The 20,992-nt window shown below is 49.4% G+C and overlaps 1 protein-coding gene across 6 annotated transcripts in view; it reads left to right on the top strand.

Annotated features, from left to right (window-relative positions):
- Positions 1–20,992, top strand: part of PTP4A3 (protein tyrosine phosphatase 4A3) — a 172,157-nt gene that overhangs the window by 99,468 nt on the left and 51,697 nt on the right. Inside the window, exon 1 of one of the 6 annotated variants that reach the window (XM_045003776.1) lies at positions 8,231–8,245. The exons of the other annotated variants lie outside the window; for them this stretch is intronic. The gene's annotated coding sequence lies outside the window, so the exon portion shown is untranslated. Of the gene's footprint in view, positions 1–8,230; positions 8,246–20,992 lie in introns of those variants that run through there. 6 annotated transcript variants of the gene reach the window in all.

Below are 20,992 nucleotides of genomic sequence, written 5' to 3' on the forward strand. Positions count from 1 at the left end.
TTTACGTGAACCCTCAGTCACAACCAAGGAATGAATCCTGTCCCTTCGATCCTCTACCCTGATTGTTTTATTTCTAGTAAATTTTTAAAGATAAAATGTAAACGTTGTTTAAAGGAAAAGCATTTTATAGAACTCCATAGGAATGTTGTTGTGACACTCTTCAGCTTCAGCTAAGTTTTGAGGGTTTGGAGATCAACGTGTTCTTGGGAGGGCGGGAGAACAGAAGGAATGATAACGCTAGTGTCTGAGAACCAGCAAGTGAAATGGATTGGAAACAAAGTGAAACTGACCAGTCTTGTTTTGTTGTATAAACTGAACCAGAAGCGGAAATCAAGCAAACAGCATAGTGAAAATTCAGTTAAAATCTTTGTGTTTTTTAAAGGGAATAACTAAAAAAGATTAAGATTTTAAAAATCTTGACAATGTAATTATTTTTTGTGGAATTCGCACATGTAGAAATTCCCTCCAAAGAGCAATTTAAAAAAAAAATCTGGTTTATAAAATGCACTTTTCTTCTTTTACATGTGGTTTTTTTTTGGGGGGGGGGGCTTATAAAATAAAACCTGAATAGGCTTTATCAGTTCTCCACCTTCTGTTATGCTGGATAATGTTCAACTTTAGCCATCTTCACTGAGATGGCTGAAAAGAAAAAACAAAACCCCCATCTATTCTCTCCTGTACTATAATGTATGTGCCCAAAGATGAAGTGTGAGAGTTTTAAGCCATTTGGGCTTTGTAAATAAAATGGAAGGGGAGTGAGGGAATGATCTCTCCCCTTTTTAGGAACTGTAGCTTAATATAGTTTCATTTATCAAAGGAAATCTGTGTAGCTTTCTTTCCAATCTTGCCTCTGTCCTGCACCGGTTTTACATACCCATTTTTGAAGAGCAGAGGCTGTGCATGGTGCTATTATGTGGTGTGTTAGTGTTGCAAAGCTCTCTGGAAGTAGGCAAGACCTCTAATCGCACCAAGATAGTGGTGGCATTTCAAGCCTGTTGGCGTGAAAGAGAACTGCTCTCCATTCAGTTTGGCAGAAAAAGCAGCAGATCCTTCAACTGCTGAAAAACCTCTGGTAACCAAGGACAACTTGGCAACTTAGCGAAATGGGAGCTTTAAGATGGAAATTAGACCCTTCAGATGGTTCCCCAGATGGGGCGAGAACCTGTCTCGGATAATTCTTTATTCACTTTATAAAAGAAAACACAGAGATTCAGGTCCCCATGCAAGTGGAGGAGGGCTTCCTATTCAGAGAGTGCGGTACAGCAGTTCTGTTATCAAAAGACACTGCATTTGCATCTACAGCATCGAACAAAACCGCACCTACTCTGGACAGAGCTGCGGCAGGCTTTTCTGCGGCTGTTCTCCAGACTGAAAGGACTCTATTGTCAGTAAGTAATGCTAGCCAGACTACACAAGAGCTTTGGATTAAATGGCTCTATTGACGCTTTGCTAGAAGCATGTATAGAACGATGGTTGTACCGGTGGGAGTGTGCGAACTGATCAGTAATAAGTTTTAGATAACTGTGGGTATATCTCTCCCTCTTCTCTGTTTATCTGGGGGATCCATAGAGATCAGATCCGAGACCTAGGCTTGACTGGTATGGACTAGTAGTAGCTGGAAGCTGTTACAGTTTGATGACTATTTGGTGGCTTGTGTATCATCATACCTATGTCTTGTATAGCTCTTTTCATCAGTAGATCTCAAAGCCACTTACCGAGGAGGTCAGTATCCCTATCCCCATTCTACAGGTGGGGAAACAGAGGCACAGGGCAGGATATGGCTTGCCCAAGGCCATCCAACAGGTCAGTGACAGAGCTGGGTCTCCTGAGTCAGGGCAGTGCTGTACCCACTGCCTGGCTGTCTCGTGTGTAGGTGTGTAGAATCCCAGCAGGGTGATGGAAACCCAAATGGCCCAGCAAAGCTGGACTGCCCTTTCGTGCTGGCGTGGCTGGGATAGTGGCAGGAGTGAGGAAGCATGCCTGGATCTGCTCCACACTGTACATGTCCACTGGGCTGTCTTCTATGAATGGGTCCTCCTGAGCTGTGCGAAAGGCCAGGACCTGGAACAAGGGTCACAGTGTCCCTCTTGTCCTGGGATTAGGTTAGAGAGATTGCTGCCCCCCTGACTCCAGAGGCTTCCTGAGCGTGTGTGTGTGTGTGGCGGGGGAGGCGGGATGGTGACCAGGTCCAGCCCCCCACCGGGGTCAGCAGCCACTGCCCCACTTGCAGGGGCGGCTCTAGCTATTTCGCGCTCAGGAAGCCTCTGGAGTCAGGGGGCAATAATCTCTCTAACCTAATCCCAGGACAAGAGAGACACTGTGACCCTTGTTCCAGGTCCTGGCCTTTCGCACAGCTCAGGAGGACCCATTCATAGAAGACAGCCCAGAGGACATGTACAGCATGGAGCAGATCCAGGCATGCTTCCTCACTCCTGATGCTATCCCAGGCACGCCTGTGGGAGGTCTCCCGGACCCGCCTGCCGCCCTCCCGGCGACCGGCAGAGCGCCCCCCGCGGCATGCCACCCCAAGCACGCGCTTGGCGTGCTGCGGCCTGGAGCCGCCCCTGCCCACTTGGAGAAATGGAAAAACGCCAGCCAGACTTTGTGCCATTCAGGGCCATTGAAAGAACAAGGGCTCCGTGTGAGGAATCTAGCCTGGCATTCACTGTGCCGGGCCCAGGAACGCTGTCACAGGGGCCCTCCATGGATGAGCCAGAATGCAGCTGGAGTGAATGCCCTGGAACTTTGATTTAGAGCCTCCCCCGGTGGCCGGTGCTGGGATTCAGCTGCTGGAGTGACGACTGGGCCTTGCACCTGGAGCAGGATTGGGGCAGCCCCCGAGTGCTGGGGACCGGCGAGAGTGGAGCTGTTGGCTTGGCAGCGTGGGGAGTGGGAATGACTCTGGTTAAGGTTCAAATTTAATTCATGCTATTGAGCAGTAATGTAGGGCCAGATGATGCCATCTTAGACCAGGGCTGAATTTAACTCCTGGCTGATCGCTTTGTGTGGTGCTAACGAGGGGTCAGCAGCCCCTTGTGAGCTGACTCCTGCATGTCAAGGCACAGACCCTCGATGAGCAAGGGGGCCCTGACCCTGGGGAGAGGGAACCTCACTGCTGCTTGTCCCCGTCCCATCCAGTCCTCCTTTCTCTGTGTGCATACTGCTGCTCCCACCTCCCCTCTTCTCTTTCGGATTGGCATCGCTGACCCCGGCAGCACGTGGGCAGAGTGGGGAGCGGAGCGCTGACCCAGCGTGGGAATGGCATGATTGGCGTTCCCGCGCCCTCGGGGCAGACGGGAGGCAGCCTGCGGTGCGGCTCCGGGGAACAGAGCATGCCCGGAGCACTGAGCAAATGATAATGATTTGACGTGCATTCCTCGGCGGTGAACAACCTAGAATGGCAGGCATTCCCGAGCGCTGCGGAAATACCGACCGGGCAAGGCGAGGTGTGCTGTGTAGTGAGTGTGTTCGTGGGCTGGCCTCTCCCCTCTCTACACCTGGGCTCTAGCGGTGTCGGTTCATTTTACAAGTGAAAGTGAGTCTTGTGGTCTCATCCTGCTTGGCTGTGTGGAACTCATGTAACTTGGCTTGACTGGCAGCCTCTGTCCAGGAGGAACACGAGACCATGGGGACCAGGGTCCCAAGAGACCAGTGCTGAGGACCTGTCCATGCAGTGCCTTTCTCCAGTTGGTGCTGCAGTGAACTGAAATTTGTCTTTTGGTTCATACAGTGCGGATGTCTGTCTAGCCCAGAGGCTCCCATCCCCCTCTCTGGGCATCCTTGCCATCTGATCTTATAACAAGCACCCGTCTCCTCCCGCCGTCGGTGCCGAGCCCCACAGTTATCCAGTGCCAGCCTCTCCACGTGTGCCAGCCTCTTCCCCAAATACCGGGATGCCAAGGTGGGGCTTGCAGGCTGTTTGGAAGGCTCACGAATCCAAGCTCTGGCAGACCAAAGGGTCGGAGGAAGCACGTTCCCCAGTCGAGGTCTGAAGGGTGGTCTCGTGGATGGGGCCCTGGGGTGAGGTTTGGGCTGGGAGTTCAGTTCCTGGCTGCGACACGGGTTGCCATTGTGACCTTGGGCGAGTGATGTGGGGGCCGGGACAGGTGGTGTCATCTACTCTGACCTGGTCTCTTAAGTCACTTTTCAAATCGGGACCGAGTCACTTTTCTAACACTTCACCTTGCGCCGTGGATCTGAAGCTGTCAAATGGCAGTAATACTTCCTTTGGCAGTTCCACAGCCAGTCTCATTCACGCGTTGCCACGGCAGAGGGGAACAGCAGCTCCCGGGAGATGAGGGTTGCTCGGCTGTGAGCTAGCTGCATGTGCGCAGAGGGTTTAAAACGGTATGTCAGAGATGCAGGGAAATCTCTGGCTATGTGCTTTATTTGAGGCTTCTCATTTTCCACAAGCCATGTCATAAATATTGTATCTTCCCTAAATGAGTTGGCGCACCTGTAATGAGCAACTTGTGTTGCAGATAGCTGTCAGAGGCATGCAGATTAGGAGTTCTTAATGAGCAGGATGACCCTACCAGGATTCCCAGGGGTCGGGGCAGTAGCTAGGAGCATCTTCTCAGTTTCCCTTTGGCAGTCTCCCAACCCCCCCGCCCCTCTCATGGTGATTCATGGTTTGATTACTGCAATGGGCTTTTTCCAGCATTACTGCTCCAAATCTTTAGCTAGTGCCAACAGCAAAATCCTGCCTCATTAGTGGTGCAGGGGATCTCGAGTATATTTCTAGTGCTCTGAATGCTGCTTCAGTGTAGTTAAGTAAATCTGCAAACCCTTATATCATATGGCTCCTGGTTCCTTAGCAGGCTGCTTCCCCCGCCCCTGGCTTTCTTGGTAACTTCCGATTTGAACACTCAGGGTCTAGAACTAAGGAATCTTTTTATTGGCCAAGAATCCTTTATTTCCCCTTGTCTGTCTGCCAGAATCTGTTGACATCCAGGGGTACAATCCAATCCCATCTGTTTACAGAAGCATTCACCACAGGTGGTCTTTTCCTCACCAGCCCGAGTCTGGGTGGGAATATGGTTAGTCTCCATCAGTCGGAGGCATCCTGCCCCACTCATTTACTTCGTGTTTTCAGTCTCTGTCCTGTGAGTGCCCCCAGGTTTCACAATGGGCGTGTGTCTACAAACACACAAAGGTTACTGAGCTTCTGCCGAAACAGCTCTGCGTCTATGTTGCCACAGCCCCCTGCTATGTTCCTTCAAGGAACTGGGCTGGGCCGTCAGTTTCTCTCTTGCTCATAACAAGAGGCAGATCTGAGTTTGTGTAGGCTCTGGTTTTAGTATAGTAATAAAAATCTGCAGTAATAAGGCCTTGAAACCAAGGACCTTAAAGTGTTTCACTCAAACTGAGCCATGTAACCAGACCTGGGCAAAGAGTGCAGAGTATTTGCTAATTCTTTTCAGAAACTTACTTGGAGTCAGCTTTGTTACATCCACCTTTTCATGGACATTTGAGTGAGCTCTTGTTCTTAAAAGCATGTTTGAAGGTCAAATTTCAGGCCCGGGTTTAATTCAGAAAAGAAAGTTATTTAGTGAGTAACCCAAATTCATTTGGGGCAGAAACAAAATTATTACATAAAGGTTAGATCATCCCATTGGGGAACAGATGCCATGTAAGGTTGCCAACAGTCCCATATTATTAGGGGTGTCCTCTACTTAAATAAAAAATCAGGTTTCCAGTAGCACTACACCTCTGGTTAAAATACAGAGTAAAAGGAGTCTCGTGTTGCTTTAGAAGGCTGACAGGGGGGCAGGTGGGCCAGATTTGAGTGGTGGTGTGACCTAGTGCACAGGGTTGCAACACCACTCGGATTTGGCCTGGCCACCCCTCTGTCATGCATGTCCTGTATTTTTGAAAGACCATGTTGGCAACCTTAATGCCAAGTGACTTAGGTTAGGTGACCAGTCACACAACTTGCCTATCCACTGCAAACCGTTTGTGAACAATCTATAGGCCGATATTTCTTTGAATAAACCATTGATCAGTTTTGAACAGAGAATAAATTATTACATCATGCTGTGTTTGTGGGTGAATTACCAGCACAAAAACAAGGGTAAACTTGATGGCTAAATTGTCATTAAAATCTATTAGCTCTACTTGCATCATCCCGCTTGGAAAAATATCATTTATACCCCTTTTACAGATGGGTAAATTGAGGTACCGAGCAGTTAATTGGCTTCTTCAAGGTCAAGCTGCAAGTAGCAGAACTGGGACAAACGCAGCTCTTTGTTTTAAGTAATGCAGTCCTTAAACAGCCTCCTTCAGGAGACAAGCAAAGGGTTAATGAGACTTGCTCATAAAAGCACTCGATAACGCCCACTTATCACTCACACATGTATCCTACAATTACTGACAGTTGAGGTTTCAGCAAAAGATGCTTGTGGCAAAATGTAAATTGCAATTTGCTTAGTACGTGTTTCTTTCGGGGGGAGGAGGGGGGCCTTTGAAAAAAGCCATTTGTGTTCCGGAGCTTCAGACAGTGCAGACCTGAAAATTAATGCTTCTGCCTATGTAAGTTAAAAGAAAACCCAGTGTTGAAACCAGATCGCAGCAGGCTTAAGCGATCGCTCTGTGCAGAATGTCAAATACCCAGTGAGCTGGAAGCAACCTGACGGAGCGGGGTTTTTTGTGGCTGCCTGCCTTGCTTGAGACTCCAAAACTGCTGGTTGGATTTCTGAAAGGTACAGACGCAGCCGAGGTGAGTTGGGCTTGACCTTGTCTTTGGTTTGACACCCCGCACCCCCATTTCCCTCTGTTGCGTACTGGTTTTGCACCTGAGCCCTTTTACCCCGCTCTGAGACAGTGTTAGGAATTAAAGGCTGAGTCTCAGGTAGGAGGAATTGATGCTATTCATATAAATTGGGTGGATCAGAAGAGCACTCTAGATGGTCAGCTAGCCCATCCTCCTGACTCTTGGCAGTATCCCCTCGCGGCTAGGTGGATGTCAGTAGCATACCGACTGATGGCTATGGTCCAGGCATGGAATATCTCCAATTCCACAACGGCCCACGGCACAAGGTGTTGCATTGCTCCTCTGTTCTTCGCTGTCCATCTCTCCTCTATGCTGCAGGTTGAAGCTCTTTAGCATAATGCTGCTGGGACAGGCCAGGAATGTTGCTCATTACAGCAGGTGGGGGCTTTCTGCAGCGGTTCTCAAACTTCATTGCACCGCGACACCCTCCTGACAACAATTACTGCACCACCCCAGGAAGGGGGAGTGAAGCCTGAGCCCCGCCACCGTGGGAGGGAGAGAGGGGCAGGAAAGGGCGGTAACCTGAGCCCCACTGCCCTGGGGGTGGGGCTTGGGCTGTGGCTTCGACCCCGAGCCCCAGCAAGTCTAACGCCAGCCCTGGCGACCCCATTATAACAGGGTTGCAACCCGCTTTGGGGTCCCAACCTACAGTTTGAGAACTGCCTCCATGTGCTCTTAGCTGAGGGTTGTGAGCGCACGGCAAGGTAGGAAGGTTGCAACCAGCTGTGAGCTAATTCATGTGCTGCATGCGTCCACACAGCGTATGTGCGGGGCGGTATTTATAACACATACCCAGGTTATACGTGCAGGGGTATTATGGCAGGCTGTTCTTCGTGGTTAAAACCCCCTTTGGGTCTATGTACTCACATTGAAATCAGGCTGAATTCAGTGCTCTGTACCTGGACCCCTTGGCCCTAGCTATGTGACTAAAAGGACAAGAGGCGTACGCTTCTGATCTGCGCACGGTGCCTGGGCACTGATCTGCCAACGTCCTTTGCTATGTGTTTCTGCCAAAGCCAGGCAGCAAACCATGCCTTATTGTGTCACCTGGGGATGTGGCAGGTCCACAAACACCGACCCTTGTGTGTTTCATGTCCGGCCTAGCTAGATGTAACAGCACTTCACCCATTCCCATTTACACAGCCCTGTGCTGTGACTCCACTCTTCCTCTTTGGAACCCAGGAGGTGAAAGGCTGGTACGTTAAACATTGCTCAAGGGCTTATACTTGGTCTGGTAGTGTGTACCCTGCCCTCTGCTGGATGAAATCAGAATTGCTCAGCAGTCTCCAAGATCCTATACAGCTTGCAGCTAAAAGAGATTCTCCTTTATCTCAGCCATTAAAGAGCTACAGCTGTGGACCAGGAAGGCCCTGTTTTCTATCACCTCTGCTGCTGTGAAGTTCCAAAGGGTCACATCATTGCATAATATTGATAGTCAGGAAGTCTTGGATTGTGTCTTCACGAGGAAAAAAGGTGTGTGTTTCAAGTCGTAATCAGTTAATCTGTGATACGTTCTTTTTGTAGTGTCTCTTTCCAGAGCAATTACTGTCCACTGGCGCTTGAGTGGACACTAGCCTAGAAGGCTGGTTAAATCAGGATTATTATTATTACTAATAGTGCTTTGCACTCAGTGACATTTTGTATCCTTAAACTCTCCAACCGTGTTAGAAAGGTGGGGTGAGCATTATCCCGATATGACTAATGGGGAAACTGAAGCACCGAGGAGTGAAGTGGCTTAAGAACAGAGTCATGGCTCTCAGCCCCAGGCCATAGTTCGCTACACGGTGATTCCTGCTGCCCTGCCCTGCCCTGTGCTCGGGACAATCACCTGGCACTGATCTCTCCCTGTGGCTCTTTTATCTTTATTATGGATAATGGTGAATCATGAAGGTTGTTACAAGGAGAGGAGAAAAAAATTGTTGTTCTTAACCTCTGAGGATGGGACAAGAAGCAATGGGCTTAAATTACAGCAAGGGTGGTTTAGGTTGGACATTAGGAAAAACTTCCTAACTGTCAGAGTGGTTAAGCACTGGAATAAATTGCCTGGGGAGGTTGTGGAATCTCCGTCATTGGGGATTTTTAAGAGCAGGTTGGACAAACACCTGTCAGGGATGGTCTAGATGATACTTAGTCCTGCCTTGAGTGCAGGGGACTGGATTAGATGACCTCTCAAGGTCCCTTCCAGTCCTATGATTCTATTAAACTAAGGAGCTAGGAAGGGTTGCTTATGCTGTAAAGCAGTTGCTCTCCTTTTGTGGTTTATGTTAGAACAGTGTCTAGAAGTGGCATCTGAGGTCCGGGCCCCATTATGCTAGAGATTATGCATGTGTATATGGTGAGAGACTGTCCCTTTGTCCAAAATGGGGCGGAGGAATAGCTCAGTGGTTTGAGCATTGGCTTGCTAAACCATTGGCCTGTGAGTTCAGTCCTTGAGGGGGCCATTTAGGGAACTGGGGTTAAAAAAAGAAATCTGTCTGGAGATTGGTCCTGCTTTGAGCAGGGGGCTGGACTAGATGACCTCCTGAGGTCCCTTCTAACCCTGATATTCTATGATTTTATAATCTAAATAGACAAGGTAGAGAGAGGGCAGGAGGGGATGCAAAGCACAGGGAGGTTGCCCAAGGTCAGTGGTAGAGGTGAGACTAGAATCCTGCTTCCCAGTCTGGTTCTCTATCTGCTAGGCCGCACAGAGCTACCTGTAGAACCCTCCCTTCGGATTCCCTTGTCTGAGCTTTGTCAGATTGAGTAACTGGTTGGGTCTGTGCAGTGCAAGAGTCTGAAAGCCAAGGGACACCTAGGGCTGTGTGCTGGGGATAAGCTATCTTCCTCCAAAAGGTTATTTACTGCATGTTCCTTTGCAGCATCCAGATCCCCTGTAGCGCTTGTGTGGGAAGGAGATTTATGCACTTGACAGGTTATTAATATTGCTTGAAAAATCCTTTTTACATTGTTCTGTCATGCTTAATATGGTAATCGGTATTGCAGCTTGTATTGCCGGGATGAATTGTGATTGAAAACCCATTAAGAATTTATGGACTAGTACTGAATTGCCAGAACATGGATTTGCCAAAATAGTTGAAATGCTTCCCTGGAAAATTAGACCTTGTGGGAAATGAGTATGTTTTTCTCAAATGCAATCAGTTCCCACCGAATCCAGATTACTGGCAGAAATGGATCAAAGCCAATAAAAAATATTGAATGCGTATAGAATAGGGATCACATGTCTGACATTTGCTACCCGATGACGGTGGTAAAAGGTTCCTAGGGAACCTCCGCTCCCGACACACATTGCAGAGTATTCGTTCTCAGCAGTTCACGAGACCTTGTTCGTTGCTCTAACAGAATTTTGATGCAACTGATGTGATGCAAGTCCTGGAAATGCTGCAGAGCTGTATTCGAGCCTTTCGCGAGCACATTGTACCTTCGTGCTGCTTTGGCTGCAGTTCAGTTGGAACCCGATAAAACATGGGCAGAGGCTTCGGGTTTTATTGGAGAGAAGGAAGAAGTCCTTTTGCATCACTCCTGTTTTAATGTCCCAAATATTATACTGCTCCAGCTCTGCCTCCTAATAATAACATGTTGGCCGGACATAGGGTGACCAGATGTCCTGATTTTATAGGGACAGTCCCAATTTTTGGGTCTTTTTCTTATATAGGCTCCTATTACTCCCCAACCCCTATCCCAGTTTTTCATATTTGCTGTCTGGTCACCCTAGCGGGACATTCCTTTTTTGGGGGGCAGCAGTGTGGTAGGGGTTAGAACACAGGACTGGAATTCAGGAGGCGACTAGCGACTTTCTTGGGCCCAGTTTGAAATGCCTTGAAAAGGACCTGATTTTCAGCAAGTGCTGAGCACTTTACCCTCTGAAAATTGGGCTCCTTTAAAGTGTCTCTAATTGAGCAGCCAAAAAGTGATACCCAAAATCACTAGTTGCTCTTGAAAACCTCTGCCGTGGTATTCGACAACCAAGTGAAAACAGAGTGGTGCCTTGGGCATTGCAGTATAGAGCTCTGTTCCATGCAGTTATATAATAATAACAATGAGAGATCTACCTATCTCCTAGAACTGGAAGGGACCTTGAAAGGTCATTGAGTCCAGCCCCCTGCCTTCACTAGCAGGACCAAGTACTGATTTTGCCCCAGATGTCCCCTCAAGGATTGAACTCACAACCCTGGGTTTAGCAGGCCAATGCTCAAACCACTGAGCTATCCCACATAGCGTTTCCTGGAAGCTCAGGCAAGTTGCTAACACAACTGAAACAAGACTGGACTCTTTGCAAACCCCTTTTAAGAGTACCTGGCACCTTTTGTGCACGCATGGTCTTGGGGCTGACCTTCCAGGCTGGAAGGAAAGCCGGGCCCATTCGCCCCTGCATGGCATCTCACGCCCGCGGTGGGTAAAACCTCTCTTCACATGTAGAAGTTGTGCAGTGTATTTCAAAACGATGTTTTTAATTAAAAGCGACATTTCTTAGAACTCCTGCTGGCGGCAGCTGTTATGGCTGAAGCGTAGTTTATGACACTGTCAATCTTTGCAGCCCAGAGTTGATGACTTGCAAATAATTATTCAGGCAGTATTTAAAGTGGGACAAGGCATTCGGCCGGTCTCAACATTAACAGTGTAAAGTTCATGCTTAAGCATATCTCCTTGTTGAATCCATGCCGGTTTAGGCTCTTGCATACAACCAGCTGTGTTTGGACATGAATTCTGACTCAGCTGATCACCAATATTCCTCCCTCAAAACCCTCACGCTTTGTTCTTAATTTTCTTTTACCTCTTTGCTTCTTTATATTTTTGCTTTCTTTTAAAATCTGATCCTTTCAGACACTACAGCGCACTGTTAGCTCCCAATGACAGCCCTGGGGATGGGACGGGATGTATCATTTTTAGTTCCTGCTGTGTTGGTTTTTTTATTTTTCCTGTGGGATAACAAGAATGTCACATAATGATGGGGCCAGGTGCTGCTATGTGGCAAGCTAAAGATAACAGCAAATGGCATGGGACCAGGCAGCAGGATGGATGGATGTACAGTCAAGGCTATGAGCATATTTAGATGTTATTTCTTTGCCGAGCATGCTGGATGGACAGGATTTCTTTTTTGCACAGGTTAGAGCCGCCTTCTCACAAATGTCGATGGCTCATGAACTCTGTCACATTACTGTTCAACAGCTAGAGATGGGATTAGTGAGGCAAGAATTACTTCCAGCTCCTTCAGTTGCAAAATGCACATGTGTGTAATCCACTTCCTTTTCCCTGGTACTGCAAGTCGCAGTCTGTTGCCTGGTGGTGATAGTCAAGCTGGCCCCCTGGTTTTCTTCCAGTAAGCACCAGTGTGGAGCCCACTGGAGGTGTGCCTGCACCTCCTGCGTGGGAGCCTGGAGGGTTTTTGAATAGCAGTGGCCTTTGGGGAAGCATATGAGTCTGGTGCTGCCTCGTGCTCCTGTACAAGAGCATAAAGGCAGAGAGGAGGCGGCTGCCACCCTCCATCAGTTCTCTTATCACCCCTGGCAGTGACATGGAGCCTGGAAAATGTCCAATCAGCTAGGTCTTAGCTCAGGCTAAACTTCTTCAAACCCTGCCGAAGTCTGCAGGATGGAGTCTTCACATCTCCAGTATTTGACCTGTGAATTAATCTGACCCACCTGGACTGAGCTCTACTAGTCAGACGCCACCCTCCAGACATGCATGCAGTACAGGGCTCTTTAACATGGCAGACTTTAAACCTGCAGGCTGCAAGCTCTGGCCCTCCTGCAATGGACTAAATTCCCTGAAGGCTGGACACAGCAGATATTTCTTCTCCCTGGGGTAATCTCACGTTCTGAGCAGAGGCTCGGAATGCTTGTCCTCCGCCAGACCTTGCACCTCACGAGACAGGAAGCTGAAATTCTGTCCTCCGGAACGGTCCATGAAAGTCTCATCAGACCCCGAGGACTCAAATTCCTGAATCCTACTAGTGACAAACCAGCGTCATCGAGCAGACAGGCAATGCCTGAGACTGGCACAAAGAAAACAGCGCAATGGAGATCCAGCTCCAGCATCAGCCCAGATTCCCGCAGCTCCAAAGCTGATCTCAATATCACGATTGCATCCGGCATCAACACTCCCGGTGTCTGTGAGAAACCAGGAGGAGCTGCACCAAACGCTGAAGCAGAAGCCGAAGAAGGAGCTCCCATAAGAACGGATACAACAAAGCCTCCCGTGAGAAGTTCACCAAGTCCCACACAGGCTGGGGAGAAGGAGCAGCGTGAAATACAGCAGACTCCACTGGCACTGGTCCCAGCTCCAACAATGCACCCCTTGGTGTCGCCTTACATGACAGCACTGCCCCAAAAGAAGTTTGCTCCTTCTCTCTGTTCCCAAAGAATGCTCTCCCCTGAGGTAAGTCATCAATATATTTTGTGAAGCAGCCTGCGATCCTTCCGGATGCAATGCAGTACATTAATATAACTTATCGGTATTGTGCCGCTCTCCCCCTCCAGCGCTGGGGGAGCAACCTGCTGCAATCTGTTTATGCTGCACATGTTCTCTCTGCTTATGTTCCATATTTCAGTTCAGATGCCTGTGACTGAAGTCAAGGTTGCTGGGCCCTATATCACACATGTGTTTTTTTTAAACTTCCTGTTAGGGATTGTGCAGGGGGGTGAACTGCAGAAAAGGAAACCTTAATAAAATACCTAACGCCACTTCTGTTGTGTGCTGAGTGCTGAATAACGCGTGTGCTTTAGGATGAACGTTTGCCTCCTTGCTTTTTCTAAATCTCCTTTTCCCATTAAAACCAAAGATCATAGGAACAATGAAAGGGAACAGTGTGTCCCTGCTTTGCCCATAGAAACATCATTCTTTTACTCAAAGTGCAAATGGACCAAGACCCGCTGTAATGATACCGTTCTGGCGGGACCCAACTGAGAGTGCCAATTCAGGACAAACTGCTTAAACAGGGCAGTTACGGCCCAAGGCTGGGGTTTTTCCACCTCTACGGCAAACCGAACCAGCCAGACAAAGAGGACTTTGGTCTCATCCCAATGGCTAATTCCCTTAGACACACAAGCAATTCCCTTAGACACTCCAGTTTCCCAGTATCACCACCAGTGCCCCTCATCCTGGGGATGAATCGTTATGAAAACCAACACCCCAGTAAAAGAAAAAGATTCTCTCAATCCCAAAGAATCAAGCCCCAGACCCAGGTCAATATACACATCAGATCTTACCCACAAATCATGCTGTTGCCAATCTAAAGGTTTATTCATAAAAGGGGAAAGATAGCGATGAGCGCTAGAATTGGTTAAATGGAATCAATTACATACAGCAATGGCAAAGTTCTTGGTTCAGGCTTGTAGCAGTGGTGGAATAAACTGCCGGTTCAAATCAAGTCTCTGGAGTACATCCCCTGCTGGGATGGGTCATTCAGTCCTTTGTTCAGAGCTTCAGTTTGTAGCAAAGTCCCTCCAGAGGTAAGAAGCAGGATTGAAGACCAGATGGAGATGAGGCATCAGCCTTTTATAGTCTTTTCCAGGTGTAAGAACCTCTTTGTCCTTACTGTGGAAAATTACAAGCAAAATGGAGTCTGGAGTCACATGGGCAAGTCCCTGCATACTTTGCTGACTTACAAGGCGCATCTGCCTTCTCTCCATGGATCAATTGTGTAGCTGATGGTCCTTAATGGGCCATCAAGCAGGCAAGGCAGAGCTAACACCAACTTGTCTGGGATGTCACCCAGAAGCATAGCGTAAGACCGTATAGAGCCAATATTCACAACTTCCACTACAAAAATGATACACACACATAGACATCATAATTATAACCAGCAAACTGTAACCTTGTCTTAGACACCTCATTTGACCCCCTTCAGACAAGATTCGGTGCCACTACAGGACTTTGGTTGCAACCATGTTCTATATGGTCCCAGATTATGTCAGTAACGTCATACCTGCCTAAGCAAACGTGCCCAGGATTAGTTGCAAAACGTGGGGTCGCTGTTGACTTTTCTAAAGCCACCCTCCCTCTCTCAATCTCCTGCCGCAAGGTGCTGCGAGTGCTACAGGGAACAGATGTCATAACGCTCCTAGCACATGGAGATAGTGGTGAGACGCCACACTGGCAAATCGAACGCCTTGAGCGCAGGGCTGGGTTCTGAGGCTGGTTCTGCCACTGGTTCAGTGTGTGGCCCTCGGTGAGGCCCAGGTTTGGAAAAGCTGTGTGCTTATTGGTGCCCGGCTTCAAGAATCTACGGCAGTGATGCACAAACTTTTCCAGTCCCGTCCTCCCCCCGTATCAGTAACACCCCCCCGCCCCCGCTTACTGCACAGCCAAGGCTTCCTCAGCAGGAGAGCTGGGGCAGGGGGCAGAATGGAGCTGGGGCAGGGGGCAGAGCTGGCCTGGAGGCGGAGCTGGGCCGGAAGGCGGAGCAGGAATGGGGGTTGAACGGGGTTTGGGGACGAGCTGGCCTGGGGGCAGAGAAGGGCTGGAAGCGTGGGGCTCCCTCCCCACCCACCCACCCACCCCCTGTGGGGCTGGGCGGGCCTGGAGGCAGAGCAGGACTGGGGTCTGAGTGGGGTTGGGGGAGGAGCGAGGCTGGGGGCAGAGTGGGGCTGGATGCGTGGCACTGCCTCCCCACCCACCGTGGGGGTGGCCTGTGCCCCACTGCACGCTCCCCAGATGTTTCTCCATGCCCCCCTAGGGGGCCATGCCCTGCAGTTTGGGGACCAATGATCTTAAGGCCTGACATTCGGAGCGGCTAGGCAACTCTAGCTTCCATGGACTCCAGTGGGAGTGGTGGGTGCCAGCGGGTCTGAAATCCAGGCCCATGGTTTCTCAAGTCGAATACCCAGAATTAGTGGTTCCTTGTGGAAATGTGGGCGTTAACGTCTTCCTGACTGTAAAATGGGGCTAAACCCTCTCCCTGACTGAGATATTCATACAGCCCCTTGGTAACGTATGCAGTGCGAGCGCCGTTGGCAGTTAAAGCAAAAGGCTGCAGTGCACTTGAGAGTGATTCGATGTCTCAGGGAAGCCAGCATCATGCTCAGGGGCCCAGGAAAAGGGCTGCTCGCTGACCCAAGCTGCGACCTTCTACGTGCTCTGGACTGGGGCAGAGGGAACGCTGCTGGGACACCAGCTAGTCTGCAAAGCGTTGAGAACGGGAGGTGGCCCACAGTGTGGAAAGCTCGACTGCAGGGATCGGCAACCTTTGGCCTGCGGCCCGCCAGGGTAAGCCCCCTGGCAGGCCGGACTGGTTTGTTTACCTGCCGCATTCACAGGTTCGGCCGATCGCGGCTCCCACTGGTCACGGTTCATCGTCCCAGGCCAATGGGGGCTGCGGGAAGCGGCCAGCATGTCCCTCGGCCCACACAGCTTCCTGCAGCCCCCATTGGCCTGGGACGGCGAACCACGATCACTGGGAGCTGCATTCGGCTGAACCTGCAGATGCGGCAGGTAAACAAATCGGCTCAGCCCACGCCGCTTCCCTCAGCCGCCTCTGGCCTGGGGCAGCGAACCGCAACCAGCGAGAGCCGCGATCGGCTGAACCTGCGGACGCGGCAGGTAAACAAACCGGCCCGGCCCACCAGGGGGCTTACCCTGGCGAACCGCGTGCCAAAGATTGCCGATCCCTGCTCTACTGGGAGCCATTGCTAAGTAGTGTCAGGAGCAAGGCTCCTAGCAAGCAGCTGTTCATGCTCCAGCAGAACTAAGCCTCTGTGTAGTGTCTAACCAGACACAACTTGGCAGCCAAACAGGGTGCTAGCCCTCTGTGCTGCTACTAACCCATTCTTGTGATTTAAAGGGGTTAGTAAGAATCTCTTCCTCCGTAGGGTGTGGGGGAAGGGAAGTGGCTGCTCTTTCCTTACTCGGCAGACAGCTCGCAGGCCGATCGCTGGGCGCTGCTCAGAGGCTGGGTAAGCTGTTCTGTTCAGGTCCTTGGCCAGGAAGATGCAGCATCTGCCAAAGGAAGGACGGGACTGGGGGTAATAAGGGAATGTAGGCTGTTGTGGGTTTTGCTGTCTCCATCCAGCTCTACCTGTAAATCTCAAATCTAATGAGAAGCCACTTCTGAGTGGAGCGGGGGATTCAAACCCCAAGTCGTAGGAGTGTGGATGTGTTCCCGGAGTTATACTACCAACCTCCAGATCGGGAAAGAGGATAGAGGGTATGCACTGTGCAGGGAGATCAGAACAACTCGGTCTCCTAAAGCAGTAATTAGCGAGCTTCAGTTGCCAGCATATAAGCTGGTTGTAGGTCACGCTAGGACATGGTTTAGAGACGCGATTTCTCAATGCTACCTTAAATGACTGCATCTTGGAAGAGTGCAGTATTCAAGTGTACAGTTCTGTACTGCAGCAGCCGGAGGCCCCCAAGTGAGATCAGAACCTAGTGAGATCAGCAACCTGTGCACGTGCCTAGTAAGAGACAGACCCTGCCCCAAAGAGCTTGCATTGTAAATAGACAAGACAGAGGAAGGGGAGTGGAGGTTCAGGGGGAAGAAAGGAAAGTTGATTGCATTGTACAGTTGGGAGCTGAGGCAGAGAGAGTGAGTGATTTGCCCAGACGCAGTCGAGGAGCACATGGCAGAGCCAGGAATCAAACCCAGATCTCGAGTCTATGTGTAGTGCCTTAAATACAAAACCATCCAGTTCTCAGCTGGGTCCTAAATCACAAACACACCTCACTTGTTTCAAGAAGTTCTTGAAGCATTAAGTAACTAACGTGGACCACAACCTAATGAAGTCCAGCATCCTCTGAAGAAGGATGGTCCTAGAAACTGGTCCCTGAACATGGAACTTTTCAAAAGGAGGATTTTAAAACGGGAAGCTAGTCATGAAGAACCCAAAAATCCACACTGAGGAAATTAAACTCCTTGGGTTTAGCGTAGTATGTCCTCCTACTCACACTGATAGTCACACAGGGCATGCATGCCCCTAGCAGAAAAGGAAGCAAAATAAAGAGGGGAATATAGAGTAGGGTTAGAGGACAAGATTTCAGAGGTGGTGTGAGCCAGATGGCTATCCTTCAGAAGTGGAAATCCAACCCATGTGAAGTCAATAGAAAGGAACTTAAACTGAGATAGATGCCGTGTAAGATCAAAATTAAGGAGTGTGAAGATCAAATAGCCAAAGGCATTACAAATAAAGAACTAGAAATCCTCTAAGTGTATCAGAAGCTGGAAGCCTGCAAAATAATCAGTGGGCACAGCAGGGTGGCGTTAAAGGAGCAATTAAAGACTGTAAGAAACTAAATATTTCTTTGGATCAGTTGTCCCCACTGAGAGTGCTGAGGAGTGAGCTACTCTTTTCAGGCAATAAAGATGAGTAGTGTCAGAAGGAGGTGCTGGAACAATTTTCAAATCAATTACAGGTTAATCGGTGGAAATAGTAATTACGGCAGCTCTGCTGTTCTGAATGGGTCTCTTACTGCTATATTGATAATACCCAGTATTTCAGCTGCTGGGCAGGATTTGTTTTCCTGTCTCTTTAACGGACCTCCGCTTTAGCCTCTTTTCTTTAAGCAAACAAAACAAAGAAAACAGTTTGCCGGAGAGAATGCCAGTGAATTTCTCTTGGGAAACATTTGCTCTTCGGGTTCTTGGCTCTCTTCTTTTCGACCATGCGTATCTGGAGCCCTGTGTTCTTGGCATGAACCAAAAGCTGAGCGACATCTGGTCACCCTAAAAGATCTGTTTCTGCAACAACAAAAATCTCTTATGTGGCTTCTCTGGCTGCAGGCAGGCTGGGGGGGAGGGGCGTGCATAGTGGGCGGGGGAGGAGGGGAAGGAGCAGAGACGCTGTCCAGTATCTGAAATATTAGCTGTCAGAAATGCCGCTCTGCTGAGAAGTGGCAAGCACGGCACCACCAGGCTTAACTTTGTGTGCTGATGCAGGAATGAGATGGGGATAAATGAGATGGTCTACGTGTCGAATTCTTGGCTACCCCATGGAACGGGTCTGCTGAACCTGGCAAGTCAGATCCACCAACTTAAATGTCAGTAATGCACAGAGACGCCCTTTTCTGAGCTCTCCAGTTGGTCATGTTGTACCTCTCTCCAGCAGGGCTATTTTAAGAGAATAGGACATGAGTAGGTTGCCAGGCTTTTGGGGTAGGCTTACAGAAATACCTCCTTAAATAGTGAATGTGCTTAATTCTTCCCATGCAGGTGTGAGATTCTGGGAATGGGTCTGTTCTGATTGACAAGAAATTGTATTTCCTTCACAATCTTGCTGCCAGTGACTGGGAAGAGAAGATTCCCGTTTCCCTGGAGAAAACCTTCTGGGTGACTCTATTTTCAGGATGGAAGGGGGTTGTTGTGCCCATTTTGGCATTTGTCAGTCATTGCACTCAGAGGCTCAGCTTTTCCCAGGACTCCTGCACTGCCTGAGGTTGTCTGTGGATCTCTTTGCAAGCCTGTAAGAATTCTTACCCCTGGCACCTGCTTTGGAGTGAAACACCCTGAATTTGCTTCCAACTCGTTCAGCCACTTGCTGCTTCTGTCCCTGTTTTAACTAATGCCGGGGACAGAAGCACATGGGCGGATGTGGGCTTCTCCGCAGGGGCTTGCATGGCCATTTAGCTCTGATAGTGTCTTGTCATTATTGCAGTGCCTGTGTTTGGAGTGCAAGAGGGCCATGGGTTAGCTACTTGGGAGCCCAAGAAATCTCTTGACCCTGTAGGTGGGTGCGAAGCCTCTGTGTCCGTGGTGGACAACCTGCGGCCTGCATGCAGTCCATCAGGGTAGTCTGCTGGCGGGCCGCGAGACAGCTTGTTTACATTGACCAGCCGCAGGTACATGCTGGCCACCGCTCCCATTGGCCAGGAACGGCTAACCACGGCCACTGGGAGCTGCAGGCGGCCGTGCCTGCGGACGGTCAATGTAAACAAACTGACTCACGGGCCGCCAGAGGATTACCCTGACGGGCCGCAGGTTGCCCACCACTGCTCTATGTCCAGCGCATGCTTCTGTTGGCCAAACCTGAATTAGTCTGCTTAGATGAAAGAAAAAATAGAAGTTGCCAGGAGTTACAGTTGACACAAGAAAATGCAGTCTTAGCATGGCTAGAACATGAAGAACGCCTACCTTCTATCCCTGGCCATTCCCATTGACTACATGTAACTTCAGGCATGGCCTTGGGCCAGACGTGTCAGGCTGGGGTTGTTGAAGTTGGTGTCTGAACTACTGGCTTGATTTTTAAAGTTACAGAGTACCCACAAAAAGTCCTGTGGCACCTTAAAGACTAACAGATGTATCGGAGCATGAGCTTTTGTGGGTGAATACGTCTGACGTCATGCGTCTGACGAAGTGGGTATTCACCCACAAAAGCTCATGCTTCAGTACTTCTGTTAGTCTGTAAGGTGCCACAGGACTCTTTGTTGCTTTTTACAGATCCAGACTAACACGGCTACCCCTCTGATATCAGAGAACCCACAGTCGTCCCAGAGCTCAAAGGGAGCTGCAGGTGCTCAGCACTTCAAAAAGCGGGGCCTTAACCTCTCCCCCTCCATGTAAAATGTGTTTATCTGCCTCTCAGAGATGCTGTCCTAATGCTTGTACAGTATTGTACAGTAATGCTTGTACTTGACGGGCTGATGCTCTGCAATTGCCAAGTATTGCTTCAGATACGGGTCAAGATGCATCTATAGCATAGCAACATTGAGTTTCTATGGTGATTGGCAAACCTGGAAGTAGAACTAATAATAATACTTAGCTCTTTATATAGGACATCTCATCAGTAGATCTCAGAGTGTGCTACAAAGGACATCAGTATCATAGCCCCATTTTATGGATGGAGAAACTGAGGCACAGGAGTAACATGATGAACCCAAAGTCATCCAGCAGGCCAGCGGCAGAGCTGGGACTAGAACCCAGATCTCTTGAGTCCCAGGCCAGTGCTCTATCCACCAGGCCACACTGCTCTGAAGAGCCCCCCCGCCCCGAGAGTTGCCTTGGTTTTATGTACAGTAGCTGTTGTGGATCATATGTAAAAGCTTGTCAAAGCACTTTGTGAAGCCCAAGGATAAACACTAGTAGTGTGGTGACACTGAAGGGGAATGCAGCAGCTGCTCAGTGCTCAGCAGTAGTTGATGAATGTGCATGCAGCCTTGATAATAAATAGGGAGATTTATGTGAACCGTGCTACTTAACGCTTTGTCAACAAACAGATCATCTTTTTGCAGCAAAGCCCTCTCTGGAGGGAGTAAATACAGACTGCGAACTGGCAGCTCTGTCGGAGCAAG

The sequence above is a fragment of the Mauremys mutica genome, chromosome 2, assembly GCF_020497125.1.
Source record: "Mauremys mutica isolate MM-2020 ecotype Southern chromosome 2, ASM2049712v1, whole genome shotgun sequence".
Taxonomy (NCBI): Eukaryota; Metazoa; Chordata; order Testudines; family Geoemydidae; genus Mauremys; species Mauremys mutica.